This window comes from Halyomorpha halys, unplaced genomic scaffold, assembly GCF_000696795.3.
Source record: "Halyomorpha halys isolate HHAL.00 unplaced genomic scaffold, Hhal_1.1 Scaffold164.1, whole genome shotgun sequence".
Lineage (NCBI taxonomy): Eukaryota > Metazoa > Arthropoda > Insecta > Hemiptera > Pentatomidae > Halyomorpha > Halyomorpha halys.
The window spans coordinates 427,433-451,772 of NW_027108420.1; the positions used below are offsets into that span (position 1 = coordinate 427,433).

Here is a 24,340-nt window from a genome sequence, read left to right on the forward strand (position 1 = left end):
TCTTTTTAGTCTTGTATGAGGATTCCATGTCAGTCGTTTGTCGAGATGTAGTCCTAAGTAACGGATCTGTTCGACAGGAATAAGTGGGGTATTTAAACATTATTTATAATTCAAATAAATGAATAAAATGTATTCGTCTCTCTTCAATGGAATAATTTTATTCCGACTGTGCATAGAATACACGGTCAATAATAAACATTTGATTATATTTGTTGTAAATTTTAGGACAGAAGAAAGTCTTATCAGGTAGGTCGAAACGTAGATATTATTTGTAGAATACTATACTGTTTTTAATTAAATCTTTGCCGTATCTTCTTTTAGATTACTATGATCTATGCGATAAGAGAAGTGTCGATGGAGCTAGTTTTGAAGCACTTCAAAAATAATTTTTATTAAACAAATTTTTTGTTTAATTATAAATAATTTTTAAAATTATTTGCAGATGTATGTTCTACGAAATAGATTTCTTGCATCTCCCTCCTTTAAAAATAAGTCAAGTGTAACATAAAGAAACTGGTACATGTACTTAACTATAAAGGAATGATAATGTTATATTTATTACTTTTTTTTCTTTTAATACATTTAATATATTTATTATTTTTATACTATTAATTACTTTTTATATTTATTGATCCTTTTTCTTATTGTTATTATCTTTTTATAACTATTACTTTTAGCCTAATGTATTAATTTATTTTATTGTATGCATTTATTAGTGTTTTTTTTTTTTTTAAATTTTAAGAGATTATAATTATAGACCAACATGCTGGGTTTTTATGTATGTATATTTTTTACTATATTTAAAATGTTTACATAATGTTATACTTCTGATTATAAATATGTTTTATGTTCGATGGACAAAAGAAAGAAAGTTTTAAAATTAAACAAACATAATGGAAAAAAATCATGTATAATTTTAGCACATAATTAAAAAAATATATATATAACATGACTATTTATATTATTTTATACTGTGACCATTTATATTAATAGGAAAAAAAAAATGTTCTTTAGTAATGTTAAGTACGCTCTGAATGAGGCAACCCTGTTGGACACATGTTTAATAAAGTGTTTCTCTCCCTCTCTGAAGATGGTAAGAATAAAGATATCTGGATTTCAAAAGCATAATACTTTTAAGAAACTTTCAAGAAATAAAATATAATAAACTCTTAATCAGTGCAGCTGAATCGTGCAACGCCCGGGAACAAACTGGTTCCAAAACCGTGACTTTGAGAACTCCAAGACCAAGTTCATTGGCATGCTCTCCATTCCAGCTTAAATTATAAATACCAGATCGCTCTCCACGAATGTTTTTGATTTTATAATTATTTTCTTGCAATGTTATGATTTTGTCAAATTTGTCACCTTTTGCTAGTTTATCTATGACACAAAATCTTTTAGATAAAAATTTTAAATATTTATCAAATATGTATGGTTTCAAAAAGAAAGCAGCTTAGATAATGGAATAACTACAAGATTGAAGTTCTTTGAAGTTACTATAGGATAAATTAAAATAAAGCTTTCCTTTAAAAAACAAAATGGCGCCCAGGTTTTCTTTACCGAAGGAAAATGAAAGCCAATGAATAGGAATTCTTGAGTCACCTCTAATAGCTATTCATTTTCCGTTTCTCCACCGTGTCAAAGGAATATAATGTCATTAGAAACAATACGTCCTACTTAGCTGATGCAGAAAAGTGTCAAATATCATAGCATTCCAGCACCAATGGAAAATTTATGAAAAAAATAAATGGATTTCCTAAGTAATTTAAATTAACGATGAAAAACACTTTGGGTTGAAGAAGAAAAATGCAGGGATCTGAATTCATACATTTCTAAACAAAAATGAAGAGAAAAGTTTGGTTCAGAGTTCTCCAGAGTAATAATAAATGAGCTGCAAATTTCCAGAACTAGCCAAAACCATATTACGTTTGTTTTCTTTAACATTTTTTGTTTTTGTACTAGTGCTTAATTTATCATTATTTTAATAGTTAAACAATTTTACTTATTTTATTTTTTTATTGTTATATTAGTTGAAAAGGGAGTACTACAAACTCTATGAACTCGGGTTCGAATCCGTCAGGGCAGAAAATAGTTTTCTGCTATACTGTAACCGTGAGTCAACCCTGTGGGTTATGGAACCCACATGGGGTCCATCCAACCCCATAAATTGAGTACCCTTGAGTAAAAATCTGGCGGTTGAGCGTGATTCTGACCAAATCACCTCCTTGCACAACCGTTGGTCTAGTAACAGCACTTCCTTACAAAATACTACAATCTTAGCCCTTCATGGGTGGTAGCGGTTCAGATTTTAATTTTTTATATTAGTTAACAATTTTACTTATCGCATTTTGTCCTTATTTCTTAATGTATATAGTTTCATTATGTTCATTTTATTTATCTTCATGTCTATATACATTTAGAGATTTTATTTATTAATATGTAAATTTTGGTATGAATGTGATCATTTATCACTATTACTTATTGCCCAACGTTGTGCCAGATTGTAATAATTATCAATAAATAAAATTATAACGTTTTCTAACAGTGAAATTACATCTTATTCAATTGCGTTTGGAAGAAATACATTTCAAAAATGTTAAAGAAAACAAAAAATGATCATAATTTTAATATATTAAAAAAGTATAATACAATTTTGAAATAGTATTTTTTTTATCAATTGTTTTCTCTGTTTATTACCAGGAATGGAACCAAGAAATCGTAGATATACTGTTTTAAAACAAACAGTGAATTATATTATGCTGAAGAGGGGAGAGGGTATCCCCGTAACATCAAAAAAATAATAAATACACGTATTTAAAATATTATAGTTTTTGACTTTTAGGTAGTAATATTTTTTTTTAAAAGTTATATAATGAAACAATTAAAAAAAATATTTTAAAGAACACTATTATATTTAAGACTATTACATTTTCGCTAGGATCCACCATTAAGGATTTATAAGCGGGAAACTAAAAAAAAAAAATGTCGATAGTTTATCAAACTGATCACCTATTATGATCTTTCTCAGACATCATATACACGAATATGATCATGCTTAAATTTTAATTTCAACGCAATTGCTTCCTTCGTATGGATTGATGTAACAATATATGTCCCTTACAAGGTTCTTCGATGCCCCATCGAAGCGGAAAATGAGAAAACCCTCTTTGCCAATTAACTGATTAGTTTTTTTCGCTCCGGGTGATTGGATAACGGCAGCTATCGAATAAAGAAACATTTCCCGGAACTACGATCCTACCTTGCACAACACTATTTAGTAAAACGATTTACAACTTTCTTTCCGTAGTTTAAAAAAAAAAATTATACCATTGTTTACTATTTATAACAGTGCTTTGTAAACATAGGTCTTTATGATATTGAAGATAACGTCCTTGCAAATTAAACTGCAGGAATGGGGTGAAATTAGCGGATCCCTAAGAATAATTTCAAACGTTATAACACCGTTCGCTTAGCATTGGTTATGGTAATAAATATAAATAAAATAATTTTAAACCATTTATTTAATTTAATTGCCATCATTTCGACCCACTATCTGGGGAAAATATTTAATTATTCTAGTAATTGTTAAATGCTATTAGGTTATATTATATTTGTCCAATTAAGAAAAAAAAAATATGGCTCCTATACTATAACAATCATTAGCGCCCCTAGTGGTTTAAAAAAAAAATAGTCTCCAGCGATTGGTGTGGTGTGAAGCTGACGAGAGAGAAGAGAGACATTATTTATCTAAGATTCAGAGACAAAATTTTTTTTTCCGTCCCTTGAATTCAAAATCATGATGCACGCGTAGACTTCAGCAAGTGGTTCCCTGGCTAGAGTCGGGAGCCAGAAGGAGAGAGGAGAATAATAAGAGAGAACATGCCGCCTTACCATCCACCTGAGTGAGTCCAAATATTCCTTCTTACCCGACTGAAACGCGGTCTTCAGACAATTAAATCAACTCATCAATATTTGCTATCTTCAATGCGCCCCCTCCCCCCAATTATAACCATGTGAATTATTCAATAGATTTCAGAAATATTTTCTCTTGACCACTCTCTAAAAAACATGTAAAGTGTTCAACAGATCATTTTTCTTTCATTAAAGTCTATTCCTTTTCAATTAAATTACATACAGTTCCCTCAGAAGTAGCGCCTGGCCTTAAGTCGAAGGTGCACTTGATACGATATTATTACTTAATATTTTACCATACTTGAAATATATAATTTTTATATATATATTTTTTTTAATTTTACCTGTTTTGAAATTGTAATATCAGTTAGCAATGGATTTATGGATTATGATTAATAGAAGTAATGTACTAAAATTAGTTTGTATAACTACAACTAAATGTAAAAATGTAGTTTGTTGTTGTATAACTTCACCTTCAAAGCTGCTTAATCGGGTTAATGAAAGCGAATGGGTCCTCAAAAAAGTAAGAAACGACGTTATTGGCAGGAAGACGTTTTTAAAATTTTTTTTTTAATTCAGAGGAGCGTATAATTTTAAAATAATTTAAAATATTAAAAAAAAAAAAAAAGTTGAACAACTAGCTTTTGACCATATATTAAAAATTTGTACTCAGAATGGCTTACAACGTAACAGAACTAATTGAATTGGGGCTATATTACAAATTTTATAATAAACTGCTTACTAAATGTTGGGTAGCTAACTCAAGACATATCCATTAAAGCTAAAAATTTATTTTTTTTCAAAATGATCAGAGATTATCTCCTATTTGAGTTGACAAACCACCAGCCCGGAGCTGACAACAGAACACGGCCATAGAGAGAACAATAGAGAGGCCCCACAGGACAATTATCCATGCCTACCTCGAACAAAGGTACCTCTGCCTGTTACACATCCAATGCTGTCTATATCTATTGTATACCGCACTCTCAGATATAAAGATATAGCAGGCTGTGTGGGACAGTGTCGCCTCACCACTCTCTCAGCTGTAGAGACAACAAAGAGTATGTAAAATTATCTTCAAGAAGGGCAGACGATTATAAAATATACTTTGTAAGATTATCAGTAGACCGTATACATTTGATAGTAGGAAGATGGTCCGGGTAGCTTTCAAGAAAGGCTCGAACTCGAAGAAGGAAACTATTTATTAGTAACCAACGCTTCATTCCAATATGCGGGGTTTCATTAGGACTAAATGAGAGCAAAATACAAATATTGTTAATGATTGGAGAAGTTTGTTGTTTGTTGGATGCGGTCAGCAAAGAACAACATAAATAAACAAAACCATATTTATTTATTTTATGCCGACGTTTCGACCTGAGGTTCAGGTCTTCATCAAGGGTCATGGCGTAGAAGGTAGGCCAGCAACTCGTTGTTAAGTATGATGACAAACAAAATAATATATACGGGACTATCTTAATTTTATCCCATATGGATAATTTTATATTATGTTTTAAAGTCTTAATATGTTTTCATTTGTTATAATTATAATATATTACTATAATATTTATCTTCCTAATTATTTGCTCAACAGACGTACTTCCTTGTCCTGCTCAATTTCCTTAGACTAATCATCCCTGCTGGCTGTGCACCTGAAGGATACAGCTCTTTCTTAATTTTTTTTTTTTTTTTTTTACATTATCCATCCATCTTTTCTTCAGTCTTCCACTATAGCTAGAGCACCTGCTTTCCATTATAGAACCTTCTCTTCGTCTTCGCTTCATCTATTCTCAGATCCCACCAGATCACCTTTACTCTCCGTCGTAAACCTCTGCCCGCCTGTCCTACAGTATCCTTTCTAGATACACCACTAACGCCTGTTGAACAGATTCGATACATAGGACTCCATCTTGACATGAGACTTACTTGGCATCCACACACAAGACTGAAACGACAAGAAACTGCTCGTAGATTCCGATTGCTACAACACTTACTTCACAAACGCTCTAAACTTCCCATTCACTACAAAAAATTAGTATACACTACAATAATCAGACCAATTTGGACATATGAAATTGAGCTCTGGGGCTCCACCAAACCATCAAATTCTTCCCGCATCCATATTGTTTATAATTGCTAACAATGAGAAATGGTTATTTATTTGAAATAAATAAAATTGGAGGAACTTCAGTGGGTGATTTTTTCAAAATTCGTCATTTAACTCCTGTTTAACTATTTTAGTAAGGACAATAACTCTCGGATACTTAAAAAAATACCACCTAATTTTACGTTGATATCGAGTTTAATCAAAATATTTGGGGCCCAGTTTTTAATAAAATTGGAAAGTGAAAAATCGATTTACACCAAACGATGGCCTAAATATTTAATTTCAGTTTAGTGCGACTTTTCGTTTTTAAGAAAGGCTGTTCACACACTTGCACCGAGACCGTTAAAACATATATTTCCGGCAAAAGCTGGAATCCGAAATTTTCCAAGATTGTAAAATTCAACGTATCGGTAAGCAAAAGTAAAAATAGATAAGTAGAAGAAATTAACTTAGCACTTTTAAAGAATTAACAACCATTTTTTAGCAAAAAAATTATTTCATCACAAATCCATTTTATAGAGATACACTTAGGCACAACGGATCAGTGGCAACTTTAGGTCTAGGGGAAATGCGTGTGCAATACTATTAGGATTAATTCTATTGTATTTGCTAACTAAACGCTAAATCGTTAACTAAATATTAAACGTTTAACTGTATATACGCGTCCAAATTGACTTCGGATTAACTAAGCAACACTAAATACTTGTGTCACTTAACAATGTAAATTTACGTCATAGTATAAAAGCCTTGCCAATGAGATTAAAAATTTATTTTTCCAATTAACTCTAATCAAGTCAACTTAACTTAAATTTTTTAAATTTACTTTTTGGAATTGAGCTCTGGGGCTCCACCAAACCATCAAATTCTTCCCGCATCCAATCGTTACAATCCAAAATCCTACGTAAAATCGTTGATGCTCCTTATTACGTCACAAATAAACTCATTCATAAAGACCTTAACATCCCATTCGTTGCAGATTTGACCCAAAACAGATATGCGTCTTTTTATTCCAAACTCCTTAACCATCCTAACCCATTAATTCTTAATCTTTCATCCTTAACAATCCCTGATAATCCTCCGAGGCGTCTGAAAAGAAGATGGCCACGGGACCTTCTAGTTTAAATTAATGTTTGAAGTACCACCAATGGGTGGTTCCTTCCCAAGATTTTCAAGTGTATATGAAACATACTACATATTTACCTATTGTATTATTTTGTACAGTTGTAAATTACAATAAATAAACAATAAAAAAAAAAAAAATCTATTCTCACGGTCCTAACCATTTCACACTGAACTAAAGCGAACTGGAGGATACTTAAATCGCCGTACATTAAGTAGACTTCCTAGTTTGTTCTAAGGCTGGGAACTCCTTCCTCCAGTTTATGCTCTATTGTCCGTCTTATGATTTTCTTTTGGAATAGATCTATTCGTTCTGCAGATGCCTTCTTACGGATCCATGTCTCGCACGCATACATAGCAACTGGCCGAATAATTGTCTTCTGTAGTATATACTTGCTTGCAGAGTTCAATAATGTACTGAGGAATAACATGAAACATTATACCCAATGAGCATAATGGATTGCAGTCATTGTTGAATTCAAAGGAGGAGATGGAAATTTTAATTTTGGAATAATTTGATATTATTTCACTCATAATAAGGAATGCTAAGCCTATGGTGTTGAAGTATAAATGCCACTTGACTCCGCAAAATATTATCAAATTTATAAAAACATTTTTAGACAATTTTCCTCGACAGGCACCGTCAATCTTGGTTAGGATTCTAGATGAAAAAGAGGATTCTTGTCTTCATTGTTCTTAACTGCAAAACATTATGAAGTTAAATAAAATATAGTGCCCTTATAAACAATTACATTTTTTGTTTTGTATCTATCTAATTATCATAATTATTGGATGCACCTCTCACTAAATTCCACTGTAATGACTTGTATAGGGATTTTGATTTGGTGATGAAAGCCAACAAAAAAAAAAAATAATAAATTCCATCTAGAAGATTAATTTTCGTAGTGGATTCATTTAAACCTTTAACCTCTCCCAAACCTCAATGAGACCTATTTTTTCATATTGTAGAGAAGACGAGAGGAGTTTAAAGTATAATGGAAAAATTGTCAGTTTGATTTCTAAAATTACGAGATTTTTACTAAATCTTTAATAATTTCTGGGAAATCTGAAACATAATTTCGCCTAAATTAAATAGTGATCGGAGTGAGTGGGGAAAGGAGAGAGAGAATAATAATATAAGTTATTTCAGATCTTAAAATAAAATATATATGTATTCAAATAGAAATCTACTGAAGTCAAATTATAGTACAATAACGAAAATTCAGTAAGGTTTAATTTTATTAAGAAAAATAGTAATAATAAAGTAATAAAAATAAATTAGAAAAATACTATGAGAACAATATAAAATAAATTGTACTATTGTGTGGAAATAACTCTTTATTGTGATCGTTACCTAAATACAATTAATATGAAAGTATGAGAACTTTTGTGGTCGCCGTATAATTTTAACGAATAACTGTGGTGAAGTTAAATATTATTTTCTCAGAAAATTGAAAAGCTACATTATTTCTATGTGACCAATTCATTGCTAGTCTTAACCAGATTGTATAAGCAATTATATACACATATAAAGTAACGGTATGACAGAGAGCCATGTCAGGTATGAATAAGTATAGGGGGACTAGAATCAAAGCAGTCTTTCAGTTGAACCCATGAGTGTACTTCCGCATCCCTTCTTCTAGTACAAGAGCCCAAGAGGAAAGGCAGTTATCTCACCCCAATTTTTGATTACTTTAATGAAAGCTATGTATAATTAATAGTCAAAACTGATGAGTCTTCCAAGTATAGGTAGGGGAAATAAAAAATGGTGGCTGTTTCAAAGCGATAAAAAAAAACTAATTTTTCATTCGGAGCTCTATATCTTAAAAAGTAGGAACAACATAAGAGAACGTCATTTAAAGAAGAGTAAATCTGCTAAAATATGAGCCCTAATAGAGTTATTTACGTTAAACAGCTTTTTGGGACGTACTGAAAGATCAGTAGTTAGTGAATTTATTTTGAAAAATCTAAATCTCAAAAAATATTTGACGTATAGATGTCTATTAGCACTCAAATTAAAGCTAGTTTAATGAGCTATAAAGTAGTTTATGATGTTTATCTTCGCAGGACTAATAGTTTACATGAAATTCGCTAAAATAAATTGATTTAATGTTGTTCGGACAAATTTTCATTTGCCAAATTTATATTCATATGTGAATATCATAAAAACTACTACCTCTACGAAGATGAGTGTCATAAACTACTTTATAGTAAGTTAAATTTCCTTTATTTTGAGTGTTGGCAGACATATGTGCGTCTTATGGATTTAGAGATATATTTTTTCAAAAATCCACCGTTTTATACGAACAACTAGAAATTAACATTTTGTGAGTTTACTTTGTCAAACAAATATCATAAAAACTGCTACTCCAACACAGACAAAAATAATTAATTATTTTGTAGTAAATTTAACGAGCTTTAATTTGAGCGTTGGCAGACATCTATACGTCCAATGGTTTCTGAAATGAAGTTTTTCATAAATCAAACATAGTCCGAACAACTATAAATCAATTTATTTTAGCAAATATCATGAAAACTACTATTCCTACGAAGGTAAAGGTCATAAACTTCTTTATAGTCCATTAAACGAGCTTTAATTTGAGTGCTAATAGACGTAGTACGTCACATAGTTCCTGAGATATAGATTTCTCAAAATAAATTAACTAACTACTAATCTTTCAGTAGATTTTTAAGAAATTTTGCTTTTTAAAAAGCTATATCTCGAGAACTATTGGATGTAAATAGCTCTTTTAGGGCTAATATTTCAGAAAATTTACTCTTCTTTAAATAATCTTCTCTTAGATTTTCTAGTCTTGTTGGTAGTTTTTAAGATGTAGAGCTCCGAATGAAAAATTAATGTTTTTTTAAGGTTTTGAAACAGCCACCATCTTTTATTCCCCCTTCCTATACTTAGCAGACTCATCAGTTTTGACTAGTAATTATACCTAGTTTTCATTAAAGTAATCAAAAATTAGGGTGAGATAACTGTTTTTTTTTCTTCCCGGCTCTTGTACTATTCCCTCTTTGAACGGTAAGACACTGGAGTGCTGCTGAGATCTGGGTACTTCGGATACAGAAGACTTAATGCTTAAGATTTAATAAATGCTCACATTAAAACAAATACAATACCAATTGTTAACAACTGTAGTGAAAATAGCAAAACCGTAATGTTAAAATAACCTTAAGATGTAAAACATTTTGTAGCCAGCTATAACCAATACTCCCCGCTTCTTTCCTCGGCATTGAGAACCTAGAACTTTCTAAAAAAGTTTACTGTCTCTTTCAACGCTTGCCATTAAAGATACGCCTTCTCTATAGAGCTGGATCTTTTCAAAGGAGAAATTTAGACTTGAATATAATTTTTGTCTATCAGGATTTATATAAATTTCATATGAATTGGTATTAAAAAAAATGCTTAAAAATGTGATTTAAAAAGACATACTTATTGAAGCCACACAAAATCTCATTCAAAACGATTGCACAAAATTTACTTAAATTATAATTTAAATACTAAATAGTAAATAAAGTATTTTAAACTATAGAAAAAATCAATTCTAAATGAATACTTTAATGAGGGAACCATAATAATAACTAATTCTATTTTTACGGTAAATAATTTATAACCAGTGAAGCGATTGACAGAAAAGCGTCGAGATCTTACGATGTCTTGCTTATAGAATACAAGTATAATTGTACTTATAAAGTACAAGAATCCAAGAAGATAACAAAGGCAGATTACTTTAATGAAAACTGTGCATAGTTACTAGTCAAAATTGATGAGTCTCCCAAGTATAGGTAGAGGGAATAAAAAATGACGGCTGTTTCAAAACGTAAAAAAAAAAAAAAATTCATTCAGAGCTCTATATCTTTATAACTACCAAAACACCAGAAAGTCTAAGAGAACATCTTTTAAAACAGAGCAAATTTTCTAAAATATGAGACATAATAGAGCTATTTGAGTTCAATAGTTCTCGAGATATAGCTTTTTAAATTGCACATTTCATAAAGAATGCACTGAAAAATTAGTAGTTAGTTAATTCATTTTGAGAAATTTATATCTCAAAAACCACTCGACGTACAAATGCCAATTAACAAACAATTAGAGCACGTACAATACTAATTAACATGCTGAAAACCATTCGACTATTGATCAAATCCTCGTGCAAAATATCATAGTACAAGAGCCGGGAAGAAAAAAGGCAGTTACCTCACCCCAATTTTTGATTACTTTAATGAAAACTATGTATGTAATTTATTTTGAGAAATCTATATCTTAGGAACTATGTGACGTACAGATCTCTATTAGCACTCAAATCAAAGCTAGTTTAGTGTACTATAAAGTCGTTTATGTCATTTGACAAAATAAATTCACAAATAGTTAGTTTTGAGTTGTTCGAATAAAATGTTTTCAAATATCGTAAAAACCATTACTACTACGAACATAAACTACATTAAAATACATTTAACTAACTTTAATTTGAGTTATGGCAAACGTCATATAGTATTATGTGTATAGTAATATACCTGAGATATAGTTTTTAATAAATAAAAATGTCCGAACACCTAGAAATCAATATTTTGTTAATTCATTTTGTTGAATATCATAGAAATTAATACTCCCACGAAGATTAACATCATAAACAACTTTATAGTACATTAAACTGGCTTTGATTTAAGTGTTTATATACATCTGTACGTCGAATGGTTTTTGAGATATATATTTCTCAAAATAAATTCACTAACTACTGATTTTTAGTGCAATTCTTATGAAATCTTCTTTTTTAAAAGCCTATATCTCAGAAACTATTGAACGTAAATAGCTCTATTACGGCTCATATTTTAGCAAAATACGAAATTATATAACTCTAAATGATATTCTCTTGAGTTTTCTAGTTTTGTTGGTAGTTTTAAAGATATGGAGTTCTGAATGAAAAATGTTTTTAACTTTTTGAAAGAGCCGCCATTTTTATTCTTCTACCTATACTTGACAGACTCATCAATTTCGACTACTAATTATATATAGTTTCCATTAAAATAATTTTTAAAAAATGAAGCAAAATGATTATAAAAAAGATTGTAAAAAGTTATTTTATTGTAAGTTAAATTTTTTTTTTTTTCCATTTATTATTTTGTCATCATTTAATTAATATGTTAGTAAATATGGTTTGAATGTTCTCTCAGATCTCGATTACCAATGTATGAAAATAGTTGTGTAAAGTCCGAAATAACCGGCTTTCAGTTTAATATGAGCTGTCTCGATTCCTACATGAATAAATAGAATTCTATTGTACTGCCAATATTCCAGAAATCTCAAGAAAAATTACCCAATGATGGAAAGATTGCAGGGAAAGCGATGACAAGAATAGTAATATATTGTTTGGACGGAAATGCAGCCTGCCCGTGGGAGTCAGTGGCCAATTATCCGCGTTATAGGCGTGAGAGGTGAAGGCCGGGCTGCGACCAATAGCGCAACGGTATGTATTCTACATCAACGGTTAATCACATCTTAGCAATAAATAACAATTAACTCTTTATAATAATTAATAACGTTATATTCATAATACCCTAGAGATATTCCACCATTATCATCAGGAAACCAAACGGGATCGAAAGTATTACATCATCTATACACAGGCAGAGGAATGTCGGGTGAACTCTGACTGGGGTAGCTATGAAATTAATTTTTTTTTCTTGTATTGCAAGGATTTCAAAGGTTATTAGAGATCAATAGAGTTTTTAAACGTGTGTGGATTAAGATACTTTTGATTTTGTTACATAAGTTTACATGAAAATAAAATCACAAAAACCAAAAGGTACATCCAGTAAAGCTAGCTAAATAAATTTTCAATTAAAGGCAAAAGCCCGATTCTTTGTCAGCTTTCTTTAGAACGAATTTTCCTATAAATAAAAAATATTGTATCCAGTTATTATCAAAAATATTTATCTACGTCAGTCGATCCGAATTATTTCAATATAGTATTGGCATTAGGACTATTAAAAGTGTTAAATGTAAAATGGTTTACCATGTTAAATGGTCAAAGTATAGGGTTGTGAGCAGCCCTATTTAAAGTCATGTAAAATGCATTAGAGCTCCTAGCGGATTTTTGAGCAATTAGTTTTTAGTGCGTGTTCCTGTGTAACAATAAAGATGCCTCTTTAGTTACGTTCTTTATTTGTCAATACAATAATATTTACACTTGACATATATAACAAAACATTCATAATTATTATACGTCATACATAACGTTCAGTTTTTTAGATAACAACACAAGTTCTTCATAATTAATTGACCCATTTGAAACACTATCTTTCCAAACGTCAACTATTGCCGCTGAAGACGTTAATCATGCCATCACAAGTTCTTTAACCTTTCCTTACAAAACTTCATATTATTGTTTACTTTTAAGATTTTATTAAAGTAATTTATTACAAATTGAAAAGGGGATGTTTGGCTTCTGAATGCCTTGTTGATCTTCAAACTAATGACGAAGAGAATCAAGATGAGCTAATTGACAACTGCACATTATTATTATCATCCATTGCTGTATTAGTTCTAAAAACATCCAAAACAATACTAACACAATCAAAACACAAACTACGAGAAAGTAACCTAACACATAACACAAAACGGTGACAAACTGAGCTGGTCTGTTGCATGACTTCATTCTCCATTTAACAGACCTAGCAACAGACTCTCAGCTATGTTACATCGTTATAACATGCTAAAAGAAGGAAAATTTCTCCATTTAACATGAGTTTTTCCATTTAACACGCTTTAACGTGTTAAACTAAAGATCACAAATACTCCAATCATTCTATCTACTTTTTTTTCTAAATAGGCTTTTTGAAATATTTTTTTAGTTCATAGAACAATTCCTATTTAAAGGTGCCTCTACACGTTTGACAATTCACGCATGTACCAGCGTGTGGATAAGTTATTTGTATTGTTTGGAACGAGATGGCCTGAATATGTGGCCGTTGTTGTGTTGCTTTTAGGCACAAACCAAAGGGCTCCTGTACTGCGTTTACTCGTTTGCGTTAAGTTAGCCATTTTAGAACTGCCAAGAGATAAATATTTGTGATCATCGAGTTTTAATGAACAGAAGAATTTCTCAAACTTTCGGATTTAATAATTAGCTCTAGTTAAGTATTATATATTTTAAAATCCTATCGATTTGGTATAACTACATTGTTTCCAATCGTGTTGATTTTACTGGTTCATTTTTTAACATTCATTTTTTCAACATAGCACTAATATACATTTATAAAGACAAAAGTCTAGGTAATTAAATTTAAATTCTTAAAGCTTCGGATAAAAATTTAAGAACAAAGGTTAAATTTATAAGTTATGTAGGACCATTTATATGAATTTTTAACACATACCAATACTTTGATACGTTTCCTTAAATTTCTCCTATCTTTATTGAGTTCATTTTGATAATTTTAGTAGCCTACAAAAGTCTAAATAACCCACAAGCGTGTGACCACCGACGTTTGTTACTTCCTGTGTTTACCAAGTATTTGCATACGTTTTGGATTTCCGGTAAGTCCTAATCGAGCTAGTTAAATTTAAATAAAAGTTCCGATTGCAATTGACAATTCTAATCATGGATAAAAAAATGTTTAAAGTTATTCAATAAAATTTTTTTATATTTCTCAAGTAAAGTGGATTTATAATTTCATTTTTTAAAAAATCAACGAGATAATTAATACATGATATGTAAGTGGTTAAGGACACCAAATGAACGAATAATAGTTGTTAAATAGCAATAATAAAAGCATAACTATAAAAAATTATGTCCCTTTTCGAAGGCGGACAATTCTGTGTAAATATTTTCTTTTTTAGTCAGAATACTTCTGAGAAAACCGAACTCAATAACCTCGACTAATTGCACGTTGTAGAGCACATTAAAAATGAAGGACGAGGGACCGGTTTTCGCAAGATCGATTTGACAGACAGTTACCAGTCTAAGGGGTAAAAAAACAAACAAGTTTAATTAGTGACATAAATAATTTAATTTTTTTTTTATATATACATAATTTAATATAATTTGACAGCATTTTCAACAAGTAAAACAAATTACACATTAAATATAAAACCAGTTTGACTAAAATCAACGATGGATTACGTCTAGAGATCGGATTTTCGTGCAATAAAAAAAAAAAACTGCAGTAAAGAATCAAAATGAGCAAAATATTTCAGTAAAAAGCCAAATAAATAAGACAGTCAACTCCAGCATCAATCAGTTTATTTTTTAATTTATAATATTAAACAATTAAAAGCTTATATAATCTTCTTTCAATAAGATTAAACTCGCTTAATATTATCTATATTTTAGCAAACATAAATAAAACTAAAATATCCGATTAAACACCGAAAATTTTGTCCATAGTTGAAGTGCTATTTGTATTCAATGATTTTCCAATTATGAAAACTATAAAAACTAAATAAAAAAAATAAAATGTTGCAAGGAAATTTTAAAATATATTAATAGTTGAAGGAGTTATATCCAAAATTTTATTTGATAGAAGAAGAGCCCAGTGGAAAAAAGTGAGTTATTCCAACCCAATTTTTTATTAATTTAATGAAACTACGTATAATTATAAGTCAAAATTGATGAATTTGCCAAGTCTAGTTGAGGGGAAACAAAATGGCGGCTGTTTCAAAGCGTTAAAAAAAATTAATTTTTCATTCGGAGGCTAAATATATATTACAGCGAAAATACTGAATTATAGGGAGTAGGTTGGTCTCAAAAGAGATCATAATTCACAAAAAAGGCAATCCTTCCCGACCGAACACGCCCCACCAAGACCCCCAGGAAGCGACGGTCCTATATCACTTTTGAAATATTTTCTTAAAACGGGTAGAGGAGACTTATAAGATATTTTAATTGAGCAATATTTTAAATGCGCCTGAAATTGGATAACTGCACGATGCCTGCAGAAGGAAGACACTGGAACTTCAAAGAAGAATGAACCTTCAAGCGGTAATTATAAATTTATTGTAAAAGTTATAAATTGTTTTATTAGCAGTAGTTCGATGCTATGGATACATGTGTAACATTGAACTGCTACATGCTTACAAAGCAGGGAATGTGGAAATAAATAAATCTCATACGCAGCCATCTGTTTATGCACTAATTAACAAATATAATTAAATAATTACAATCTATTTCCGAAAAATCTATGGGTGCGGTCAGTGGAAGGAATGTTGCACCTACTGGAAGCTAGATCAGACCCAACTGTGCAAGCTATCTCCGGGCAAAACCGCAATTGTGGTCGAGACTTGGACTCTCTCCCAACCGGCGAACAAGGAATCACAAGACCTTACTCACATATTGCACATTTCAGCAATGAATTGCTAAAATTGAATTCCAAAAATTTGGGTCAAGACTACAAATAATAGGGAATAAATGAATATACTGTTCTATATTACAATATACATACTTTTGTATATTATTATAACGTATACAATTATACAAAGCCGTAATATAAGGTATTGTCCTGTCTATTAAAAAATAATCAGATACTAACCCAAGAAAGAAATATAATAAACACTATTTCTCTCTATAATAAACACTCGTTATTGGGAAATTTTTTAAAGGTAAGATGTGGGTAGGGAAAATTTTCTTTTAATCATTTTTTATAAAATATTTATGTAAAAATGTAGAATTTCGGAAATTTAAAATTAAACCAATTTCAAGACATGAGAAGTCTCTAGGTCGCTTAAGTTTAGGCCGTATAAGTATAAGATTGAACATGGTAGTGAAGTGTTGAAGGCTCTTGTGTACAAGGAACATAGAAAAGGACTAAATATTCTGCCTTGAGAGATCCAGCAGGTTATGTTATATATTGAATTGGAAGACAGTAACTGAAGTAAATAATTATAAACAGGCTAAGTCAGATATATTATCAATATTTTATTTATATTATATTTACAGATTATTAATATGAATTTTGTAAATATTTATCATATTTAAAAGTAGATAGTTTATATAGATGAATAGTGATTCTAAATGTATTAAACTCATGCAATATATATTTACTATTATTTAATATATGCAACATATATTAATATATATTCACGATTCGTATCAGACCGATTAAATGTCTTCTGACATCTGACAACTGACAACTCTCTCACAACTTTCAACTATTTTTATAAAAATGCATATTCCAACAAAAAATGCTATAAACATTTACATAAACTGAATAAAAGAGAAGCTTTGTCACCAACTGAATAAATACTTCGGAATTTGAGTACAGAATTATTCATGAAACCATTTCCATTAAATAAGAGCTTATCAAGTCAAATCACCGTGTAAAATCCTGTCATAATCATAAAAAAAAAACTATAATACATTCGGACCAAGTACTTATTATTTAATTAATAATTTATATTAATAAATAATAAATTATCACAGTTTATGTTAAATCATAAAATAAAATGAATGAGTAGTTTATTAATAATAGAAGTTCAAAGAGGCATTTGAAATACTTAATCGATATGTAAGACTGAAATTAGTACAATCCTTTTCGATTTCGAAAACCTTAAAATTCTATCACGTAAGAATTAAGTCTATAATCTTTTATTATTCTTATATAGTTTTTACATTTTATTGTACATTTTTTTAATAATTCATTTATGTTTACATCATTTGTGTTGTACTGAACCAGAAATAATAAATAATGTTTTTTTATATTTTATTATCTTTAAATATCAAATTTAATTTGGTGCAGTCACCACAAAATTTTCATATACTCTGAAAACTTGTATTTCAGGGTTCCTCAATTTGGAAATAACGAATATCAGCTATATAAATACTGTATTATTGACAAGTATAAAAGAGTTCAGCAAAAGAGAACGAAGCCGTGAACATATAAATGGGATCGGAAGAGATCGGACAGTCCCGGCTTTTTCCGATTCGAATTGTTGTCTTTATTTTCCTTTTTACTCCATTAATTATACCTTAAATTCATTAATAGTTTGTATTTATCTATTGTTTATAATTGCTAACAATGAGAAATGGTTATTTATTTGAAATAAATAAAATTGGAGGTACTTCAGTGGGTGATTTTTTCAAAATTCGTCATTTAACTCCTGTTTAACTATTTTAGTAAGGACAATAACTCTCTGATACTTAAAAAAATACCACCTAATTTTACGTTGATATCGAGTTTAATCAAAATATTTGGAGCAGTTTTTAAGAAAATTGGAAAGTGAAAAATCGATTTACACCAAACGATGGTCTAAATATTTAATTTCAGTTTAGTACGACTTTTCGTTTTTATGAAAGGCTGTTCACACACTTGCATCGAGACCGTTGACACGTATATATCCGGCAAAAACTGGAATCCGAAATTTTGCAAGATTGTAAAATTCAACCTATCGGTAAGCAAAAAGTAAAAATAGATAAGTAGAAGAAATTAACTTAGCACTTTTAAAGAATTAACAAACATTTTTTTGCACAAAAATTATTTCATCACAAATCCATTGTATAGAGATACACTCAGGGACAACGGATTAGTGGCAACTTTAGGTCTAGGTGAAATAGGTGTGCACTACTATTAGGATTAATTCTATTGTATTTGCTAACTAAACGCTAAATTTTTAACTAAATATTAAACGTTTAACTGTATACACGCATCCAAATTGACTTCGAATTAACTAAACAACACTAAATACTTGTTTCACTTAACAATGTAAATTTACGTCATAGTATAAAAGCCTTGCCAAAGAGATTAAAAATTTATTTTTCCAATTAACTCTAATCAATTCAACTTAACTTAAATTTTTAAAATTTATTTTTCTATGGATTTTAGAAAACTGCTAACTGAAATTAGAATAATTTTTGTAATGTTATGTTGACTGTAAAGATTTAAATATAAGAAGATTTAATAGTTTAAAACTATTTTAATGTCCGACGTTTCGCCCTATTTTGCAGGGCTTCATCAGGGCTAAAAGATACAAAAAAAATGTTTGTACAAAAAAAAAAGATACAAAGAAAACTGAGAATATTAAATATATTCTTTAAGAAATAAGTAACAATGGCAAGTAAAATTTACTCTAGCCATTGTTACTTATTTTTTATTCTTGTTTATTCAAGTTTATTTTATACTGATACTATTTTATGTCTTACTTCCTTTTATTTATATGTAATTTCTTATCACTTTATTTTTGCATAATATTTATCCTAGCTTAAATTACCTTATTGTTGTAATATTCTTAGTTTTCTTTTCTTTTTTTATCTTATTAGCCCTGATGAAGACCTATAAAGTGGTATGAAACATCCGACATTAAAATAGTTTCAAACTATTTGTTTTGTTTTTTACAGCAACCCTGACCATCTTCTTATATTTTAATTTTTGTAATGATTTAATCCTTTTGTATGTGCATAAATTAGATAAGGGGTGGTAACCGGAGCGAAAGAAAAAAACACGCAGTCCATTCATACATGACTCATCCCCCAATGCTAATGAACGCCTATTGTGTTGGTTGTAGTTTCCATAGTTACAAAAGACATATTTTATATTACAAACTGATATTATCTATTCAGAATATATTAAAAATCTGAATATTATAATTATATAGTTTTTTTTCAACTGTGAATAAAAATCATGGTCCGTGTAAACCATGTGGTTCATTCAGATGTAAACTTGGATACTATAATAATTCTATACAACATATTAATATTAATTATACGAAATAATGCACGTAAAATTTTTAATTAAACTAAAAACCTTGCTGAGACAATCATAAAATAAAAATAACACTGTTCAATACATTTTGTTATGACTTTAAAATATATTGTTTCAGGGCAATCTGAGATGACAGGGTTCTACACAGGCTTCCTTTCCTCTTGAGCATTTATACGTGTTCCCTTAACAAAGTGTCTTGAGAATATCACTCTAACATGAATATTATTTATATCTGAACTGTTGAACTAAATAATATATAATTACAAAAAAATTGAAATTTACCTTATGTCAAATTGTAGTCAGTCTGATGTACGAGTTGCTCAATTCAAGGAATCACTGTAAATGAAAAAAAAATTAGTGTATTAGTAATAAGAAAATTAACATAATACATTTTTTTTTTTACAATCCTGATTTTTAATTATTAATCTATTACCTATATATACATTTTATTTTCCACTCCTTTCATCACTTTATTTTTATTAATTTCATTCTATACAATTATTTAAACCCAAACCCACTAGTTTCTAAGCTTGCTTCCTCTTCCATTCTTGGCAATCCTCCGAGGCGCCTGAAAAGAAGATGGCCTCGTGACCTTATATTGTAAACTGTTTTTAGAGTTCTACTAGGTAGTTTCTCTACATCCTGTTTCATATCATTATGTCATTATGATCAAATTTACTTGTTGTATTTTTTATACAGTTGTAAATATCAATAAATAAACAAAAAAAAAACAATTATTTACTTTATATCATTCCCTGATGAAGGCTAAAAATTCTGGCCGAAACGTTGGCACTATTATGTAAGTTATTTCTAGTTATTTGTGTTATATTCTGACCGCACTCTCCAACCCTCTTCATACACATAATTTCCACGATCAACTTTTCATCATTATAATTATACTTAAATAAATATTAACTGACCCAACAATGTTTCGCTAAATGAGTATGCACAATATAGATTGAATTAGCTCAGTTGAAAGTTGGATACCAATTCAGTTAAAATTAAGCATTTACGTACACCTTATTATTTTATGTCAAAAATTCCAAATGCAAGTATTGCTAATACTTTGGTCATAGAATATATAGTATACGAATAGTTTATAAATTTCGAGTTTGTTATTAATAAAATAAATATAAAACCACAAACAATAAACAAAAAGTAAAAAAAAAAATACAAAAGCGATGATCAATTCTAGTCCTGATTCACATTTAACCGAAGCATTTTTTTTTATATTATCAATTTTTAAAATATATTTTAATATTGTGTCAGGAATTGAATTTTATCTTCTATAATTTTTTCAATGTGATTTTTAAAACAAAAAAAATTGGATTTCGTAAAATTTCACAATATGATCAGTTGATAAACCCGTCATTAATTTATAACAAAATATGAGGAAAAATGTTACATTTAATTAAACTCAAAAACGAGTCCTTTTATACCTTGTGGTTGAACATAAATTACCTACTCTGTTTGTAACATTTTGTGCATTTCAATGTACATTTCATACACAAAAAATAATTTATTATAACATATCAATTACACTTTTTTTCTGTCAATATACATTCGCCTAAATAATTTTTCTATATGATTTTTTAGGATTTCCAGAAATTCAAAAACCTTATTTTGATTTTGACCTTAAATTTATATAATGTAAGCTGGAACTATCAGTAAAGTTTGCCATTTTTTTAAATCAGATATTAATTTTGTTTTTTGTACTCTCTAATGGTAAAAATTTTGGCAAACTGCAATAATAATTAAAAATTTTTACAATGTAATTTACGTGCAACCACAAGGTACAAATGGACTCATATTGAGAAGTTTATCATTGAGAAGTTTAAATATAAATTTAGATTTTTTCTTATATTTTTGTCGAATGCAAACGGACAGAAAAAAAGTGTAATTGATATTTTAAACTGTATATGTTATAATAATTTTTTTTTTATGTAATGTGTAAGCTACCAACAATTTTTAGCAGAGTTTTAATTGAAATAATTACTAAATTAAAACTGTAACATTATCATTTCTGATCAATAATCCATAGAAAATCTCACAGGCGGCTGGATTTAACCATTAGTTGTTTAAAGTAATATAGAATATTTAAATAAAGGCACTTTTTCAATTCTTATCTATTGACAACTAAAAACGTTGCACAACTAACCCATAAATGTGAGAGACACTAACAACTTAATATTCCAAAATAGGTAGCTCAAATATAATTATATAGTCTGAATTTTGATTTTAGAGAGGTGTAATGGAGTATTGATGTCCAAATATATGCGCTTTAAAAATGTATTAAGTGATAAGAAATACTTGATCAAAAGACTAAATAGTTCTCAATTTAATCCTTTAGCTCACATACGTCGTGGTGTACGCTTCGAATTGTCTACAGGTTAAAGAATCTTGGACAAAAACCCATTTTCTAACCCACAAAAACGAAATCAAGTATTTTCCATCCTTAAAGCCTTCTTAAGATATTTCAATGTTATTTTTTTTTTTTATTTCTTCATAATTAGTAATGAAAGGGTTAAATTTAAAAATTAATTAGCTAAAAACTAGATAATATTTACGAAAAATACAACGACATACCCCTCTTGGCAATCTAATACAAGAAACCAGACGTGACCATATAACAATCTAGGAATCTAATAACAGCTGATTTTTTATCAAGAGCCAGATATCTCGAACAAAGATGGTTGACCTTGTATCATAAATCAAGAACATGATTGTCGTGGAATGATGCATTAGTAATTAATTTTTTTTTTTAAGAAGTTTAACTAAAATAGCTTCTGAGTAATCTAGAAAAAAAATTGTGGCAGTCTATATATTTTCTTTTCTTATTTAATTATAATTATTAAAAGTTTTATCTAATTATACTATTCTTTCGTGAAATTATAGTTTACATTATCATTCGTATTATTAATAAATCTTGATATGATTGGCTTGTGATAACTAAAAGAAGTAATGTAAGCATTTGATTAAATGTCTTCAAAATGTCTTTCAAATACTGCGTCAATTGTTGTACCACCTCTTGCATTACACTCTAATGTTGAGTATATCAATATTAAAAGTAATTTATCTCGTAGATAATCTATTAATTGTTTAGATTAAATTTACCTTAAAAATAAAAATTCTTTTAACTAAATGTACGTAACCAATATAAAAATGTTTAGGACGGGAACATGGCTGTACAAACAAAATGGCTACCCCTTACGTGTTAATCTTAACAACAATAAAAGTTCAAATGTATAATTATAATTATTTACCCTGACAATATGGTTTTTGGCGCTATCATTTCTACTTTCCTCCTTTTCAAACTCGGTTTAGTATCAATATACAACATTGAATTTTGCCTCATCACAAAGAGATGAAATACTTAACATTTTCCTCATTTACAATATCCAATTCTGATTTTTAATTTTTTATTATTTATTTATTTCGAATATTCCAAAACTCGTTATTATTCCATTTTTGGTGCTATATTTTCCACTTTTCAGTATCAAGATACAATTTTGAATTTTTATTTGTATAATCCCTCATGCGCTAAAAGGAGCTATAAGAGGGATCAGCTTAAGGGAGAAAATATTAGTCCATAATAATAATAATAATAATTAGAATACATCGACCATTTCCTAAGTAAATTCTTCTAGGGAAATTCTTATATTGTAACAGGAGAGAAGATGCTTTAAGCAATTCACTCAAGCGGCCCAACATTGGAATCGTTGAGCTACTGTAATCTCCTACTCTCCTATTACAATAAAAAAGTTTTCCTGCAAGAAATGACTAGAGTTGCCCTCCCCCCTCCGCACCACTCCCGTCTCTTCTCTCGCGTCACGAAATCAATTTATAATTTATTATACATTTCTTTTTTTATTAAAACGTCAAGAAGTTCCATTTCAAAATCTTCACAATACAATTTCCATGAATTAAATTTCCGAAAATTACATTGTAATCTATGATAAAATTCAAAAAACAAACTTGTATTAGAATTTTGTGAAAAAAAATACATAGGTTATTTTTAAAAAACGGCTACAGTGAAACAGAAAATAATTGAAGGATTTGCTGCAAAAAGGAGGTATGTCCTTTCTATTGCTGTTGGGAGTAATAAAACTAACTTGTACTAAAAAAAAAAAAAAAGCTTTTGTTTGGTACAAGAAGAAATATACACTGTTCGAATATGTAAACCTAATAATTGAAAGTAAGCAACAGCAATATTTTTCCTAAACTTAAAATTTGAATTTTTTTAAACTCTTTTTTGTTTCCCAAAAACTAGAAAAATTGGAACAACCTATTGTTTGCAACAAACCCTTTATTTGTCTGCCATAGCCAGATTTGAAAACGGGTCCTTGGAGTCAGTAAACGTTACTTTCACGCCGTTTTTCAATTTCAGGCGCTTTTTTTAATTTTGCTGGATTTTACTTAATCTATAATAATAAAGTCTCCTCTTCCCGTATAGGACCGTCGCTCGCAGGGGATCTTAGTGGGGCAGGTCCGGGCGGGAAGGATTTC

General features: G+C 29.4%; 1 protein-coding gene across 3 annotated transcripts in view; it reads right to left on the minus strand.

Annotated features, from left to right (window-relative positions):
* jar (Myosin heavy chain 95F jaguar) overlaps nt 1-24,340 on the minus strand; it is a 199,042-nt gene that overhangs the window by 103,225 nt on the left and 71,477 nt on the right. For all 3 annotated transcript variants that reach the window (XM_067046735.1, XM_067046736.1, XM_067046734.1), the window contains exon 2: nt 20,117-20,170. The gene's annotated coding sequence lies outside the window, so the exon portion shown is untranslated. The remainder of the gene's footprint in view (nt 1-20,116; nt 20,171-24,340) is intronic.